The 5,686-nt window shown below is 35.6% G+C and overlaps 1 pseudogene; it reads right to left on the bottom strand.

Annotated features, from left to right (window-relative positions):
• Positions 1-1,283: 1,283 nt before the first annotated feature.
• Positions 1,284-2,397, bottom strand: LOC125855815 (immune-associated nucleotide-binding protein 9-like; annotated as a pseudogene).
• Positions 2,398-5,686: the final 3,289 nt, after the last annotated feature.

Raw genomic sequence — 5,686 nt, forward strand, 5'->3', positions numbered from 1 at the left:
TCATATGTGGCTTGCACTAAAAGAAAAGCACTTATTTAAGACCAACATTTAGGGACGGGCTAATAATCTTCTCTCTAAAAGTATATCGATTGGGACGAGATTATATTTTGGTCCTTATTTGTATAGTCTATTGCGAAGGTATTAAATTTGGTCCCAAAATAATTTATAACTAGTCCCAAATGGTAATTGATGGTCTTTGAGCGGGAGATATTTCCCCCCAAACATAATACTAAAATAATAAAATAAAAATATTATTTTAACAAAATCATAAGCGGCAAAATTTTTACGTTGAAAGTGAAAAATAAAAGAAAAGAAGCGTTCTGTCTTCTCAAAATTATAGCGCAGCTGGTCGCAAAGGTACCCTAGCTAGTTCTGTCTCTAGTCGAAATTCTCTACCCTAATCTCAACGTTGACACTCTATTTTTGTCGTAGCTCTGTCCTAAAATCAAAGCAAGTACCATCGTTTCTCTGTTGAAGGTAAAGTTTCATCGCAGCAGCAGACTTACAGGTTGGTTCTTCTTCCCATTGAGTTGCTTTGTTTTTTCCAGAAGTTTGTTTGATTACGTTTTTTCTTGTTGTATTGAAGTTGCTCTTCTTGTTTTTCGTCTTTTCAATGTTACTGATTTCTTAATCTTGTCTTTTTTTTGTACAATCTGTAGAGACATTAGCAGCAGACTTACAGGTTGGTTCTTCTTCCCATTGAGTTGCTTTGTTTTTACCAGAAGTTTGTTTAATTACGTTTTTTCTTGTTGTATTGAAGTTGCTCTTCTTGTTTTTCGTCTTTTCAATGGTACTGATTTCTTAATCTTGCCTTTTTTTTGTACAATCTGTGAAGACATTATTGGTTTGAGATTTCTAATAGATAATCTGATTTTCTGATTTCATAATTTATTAGTTTTATATAATCAATGTTTCAATGCTTTACGCGCCAAATAAGGACTTATTTTGTTATTCCTATTGAAACTTTTACTTACATCTGAAAAGGTTTCGACTAAATTGTTATTCTTGTTTTTTTATGAGGAACAAATGATGTTATAACGTGAAATGAAAGTGACAATATGGATGTTGATAATTCTGATGGAAAGTTAGGTAGAGTGAAAGCTCCGAGAAAGGAAAAAATACTTGCTTCAAGTAATGACATATAAAATAAAAAAGACTATGGTTATGAGTTACAGATTGTCTTTAACAATTTTGCATAGTACGGATTTCCCTTCCTTGTACTTCTGCGATGGCTCAACAGCTTGTTCATACTTCCAGCCCAATACATCATGGCAATCCACACATTATATGTCAACAATTTTGCATAGCTCGAGTACAAATTTTCCTTCCTTGTACTTCTGCGATGGCTCAACAACTTGCTCATACTTCCAGCCCAATACCTCGTTGCAATCCACACAGTATATGTCAGCAATTTTGCATAGCTCGAATTCAAATTTCCCTTCCTTGTACTTCTGCGATGGCTCAACAGCTTGTTCATACTTCCAGCCCAATACCTCGTTGCAATCCACATAGTATATGTCAAGCAACCGAGCAGTACACTCCTCCTCAAATTGCTTTTCAAGACTATGCATGGTATTGTTCATCTTTGATTCAACCATTTCAGTTATTCACCTGTGTTGCTCCTTGAAAGATAACCTCTGCACTTGTTCCTTCAACTCATCAGCTACCCCTTGCTTTAAATCTCCGAGCAAAGAACTAACCTCCAACGAGTCATTACAGAGCTTCATCTTCTTTACTTCCTCAAATAATTCACTCGTATATGGTTTTCCACCAGTCATTTGTACAACCAGATTCACATGGAAAAGAAGTTCTCTCTATTGTTCATCAACTTTTTTTTGCTGGATCTTAAGTTTTATTATCGAAAAGCACTTGTCTATACCCACACATCTTAAGAACTTCCTTTAAATCCTCATGGCAGGAACAATCTAAGTTATGATTCAGAGAGTCATTATCTTCGAGCTTATCCTCTCTAGTGTAGACCACAATTATGTAATCACTAATTTTAGTCCCAAAGAGCTTCTTAAAGTAATGGATAGCAGCCTGTTCTTCTTTTGAAACGCTAGTTCGTACAAACAAAATAAAAAGAACAGTGTGGACACCATCACCGGCCAAATCAATGCATTTACCAATTTCATTTACAACTAATCCAGCTTCAGCATTAAAATCAAATTCAGGGGTATTGATCACATCAAGAATCTGCCCATCTTCTAATCGAGTCCTCTGAATCTCACATGTTCTTGTAACACCACTAGAGCTAGACCTCAACTGGAATTCATTTCTACCAAGAATGCTATTGTCTGTGGGACTTTTTACTTCACCTATACACCCAATCATAAGTACTGTCTAAGTTTCATTTTCAATAAACTCTCAATCATCACTGACTGAACTTCCTCCCATCTTATCTTATCAGATTAAATTACCTTAAGCAACAAGTCACCTAGAGAGAGTGAGGCTCTTGTTATTCCTATTATTCATGTTAAAATTTATATAAATGTACTGTTTATCTTTAGTTACTGTGATTTACTTAGAAAATTAAGGTGTTTTGGAGTTTGGACATAAAAACGATGTAGTCATCTAAATAGTTACATATGCTGCTACTCAAAGGAAAAAGTAATATTGTTTAATTAGAATAATATATCGGTGTATGTTCATTAAGATAAGCGATTTCTAATTTTGTTAGTTTTTTTCTTTTTGCACTACTTTGAGACTGTAAGTTACTTATTTCGAAATATAAAATGATGCTAGTAATCTTTTATTTTTCATTGTGCCATTTGATTGCATATTTTTTCCAACAGATTGTGTTTCATTCATCTTTGGAACCCAAAAAAGTTGCAAGTGATTTGAGCGAGCAATGTAATAAGCTTCCACATAAGAGAATTGATACTCCATATATCTTATATAATGTTAAGACACGTTAAATGCAACATGAAGAATAATATCTATACAAGTAACATATTCCTCCAACAATTTAAAATATTAGTATTGAGGATAAAAATTCAGCATAGCAGGTCTTCTTCTTTGTGTTCTTACCGAGGGAACTTTCCATCTATCCATATTCAAAAGTCCCTTGATTTCTTTAGGGAGTATGTTGAATTTAGTGTATATGTGAACTTGGTTTCAATTATGTTCTAAAGAAGACAACCCACCATCCACTTTGTTAGTTTCATTATGCATCTGATTGTAACAAGTTTTGTAGATCTTATTATTTTTCTTATTCTTTATATTTTTTTAAAAAATTTGTATGTAATTTTCAAGGTTATGGCTCCTAGTAAGCAATGGATGCAACTTGTTGACAATCGGCTCGATGAAACCTACTTAGTTGGTGTGCAAAAGTTTTTGGATTATGCTTTTCGAAAAACAGGAGAGGAATATGAAATACGATGTCCATGTGTCAAATGTTGCAATACAACTTTAGGGACTCGTGAAATAGTTGAGATACATTTGATAGTATATGGAATAATTCAGAATTATACTTTTTGGTATCACCATGGTGAACGTTTGGGTGAGCCATTGTCAGAATCTGAACATGAAGATGAAGGTGAAGATGAAAATGGCGATGCAGTAGAAGAATGTGAGAGTGAGGATGAGGTAGAAGAATTGTTGAGAGATTTATATCCTAATCAAGATGGAGGAACTACAAACACTGATTAAGATGATCTACTTGAGGAGAAACCAAATGTTGAAGCAAATTTTTTTTACAACTTATTAAAGGATTTTGAGCTGCCACTGTACAAAAATTCAAAAGCTTCAAAACTTTCCACTTTGATTAAATTGCTTCACATCAAAAGTATGGATCGTTGGAGTAATGCGTTGTCACGCCTCGAGCTACCCCCGAGACGCGGACACGGGACCTAGGATCACGAGTGATCCCAAGCTAACCCTGCTGGCATGATCACGAGCATACTAAAGATAATAAACTGATGCGGAAGTTAAATGATAAATAAATCTGAAAAGATGGGGAATACCCATATACTATAACTGAGATATATCAAATCTGAGAGTTTAATACAAAAGAGATATCAAACTCAAAATACTACAGAATCTAACTATGTCTGAACTAAGCCTCTAAACTGACTAGAAATGTTGGGACATGCCCCAACTAGATCTAGCAAAACTGAAACTAAAGACTAAAAGCAATAAAGATAAACATGTCACTAGTCCTCGAAGAATGAGGACTCACCACTGATGTTGCTGAACTGGAGATCGGGAACCGATCTAAGCGTGATCTGGATGCTGAGAACCTAAACCTACATCACGAGAAGATGTAGCGCACGTATGCGTCAGTACTTGAAGGGTACTGAGCATGCAGGATAGAGTAAAACTGAAATAACATATAACTGAACTAAGCAATAAAGCAATGAAATAATCTGAACATGATATAGATACTGAAAATACTGAATACTGAGCTAACTGAATGCAATGACCAAATTTATAACATGCTGGGACTGAATACTGATTGTACTGAAATATGGTCAATGCAATAGAGTCTGATTGAACTATGGGAGCTACTAATAACCGACATAAAACCACATGAGCTTAAATGTGGAGTCCGATGTATACGCCCCATCGAGAGGACCCAATATACCCTGCCAGAGGTATAGAGGCATGCTGGCGTGATCACTAAACTGATGTTGCCCACAGAGGGGACTTACACCTACATGGCTCGTAGTTCTAGGACTATATGGATACGCTGAACCCTAGTCCAACTCGATATTATGCTACTCCCAATGAATTAAGTAATTAATACATTATGACTAAATTTCTATAAGTTACTGGATAGCTCGAACTGAACATGCAAACTAAGAATGCAACAATTAATCTGATAAGGATGAATTCATAAACTGAGGCATGTAAAACTAAATATTGAAATATCTGACTTAGTATGTGTAATTCAAGAACTAAAGAAATACATAGATAGGGTTCTGAAATTCATGCAATAAGCTGAGCAATAACATGATAATGTGATTTGGAACATTTAAATAACTAAATCATGATGATCTGTTGAAATTCTAGAAACCCTAGGTCTGTTCATAATCATGAAATCAAGAATCTGACTGAATTCTAGAGACCTAATGGACGAAAGGAACCCACTAGTGAAATTCCACATACCTGGTGACGAATTCCACGGAGAAATCTTTCTATTTCGGGGCTGAAACTGAAGAAACCTCGTTGTGTTCTTGAACTAGGGTTCTTGACCTTTTTCTCCTCTCTTGCTTCTAATTTACTAAGTTTGATTAATGATTTTGACTAAGGTAAGTTCTTGTTATGTTTCTAGGCTTAAACTGCTTAAAACCTCATGATTTAGGGTCTAAACTACGTATCTTAGGGGTTAAATGAAATAAGAAAAGACCAAAAGACCCCTGAATTAACTGCTGTCGGAGTGACTGACGGAATGGACCTACGGTCCGTCAATCAATCGACGGTCCGTCGATTGGATCCGTAGGTCGAGTCTGCCCGACAAGGCTTCACTAAAATGGGCATAACTTTTTACTCGAAGGTCAGAATTTAGCAAACTCGGTGGCGTTGGAAAGATAATTCAATTATATATCAAACCATAGTCCATGGGACACATAATTCATTTTTTGCTAAGAGTTATAACCATCTGAATTTGACCCATCAGAATTTTTAGCTAACTGAGCTGGTTTGGGGAGGGGTTGCAGTGGTGAACCACGGACCACCAGCACGG

The sequence above is a fragment of the Solanum stenotomum genome, chromosome 2, assembly GCF_019186545.1.
Source record: "Solanum stenotomum isolate F172 chromosome 2, ASM1918654v1, whole genome shotgun sequence".
In the NCBI taxonomy this organism is placed as follows: domain Eukaryota; kingdom Viridiplantae; phylum Streptophyta; class Magnoliopsida; order Solanales; family Solanaceae; genus Solanum; species Solanum stenotomum.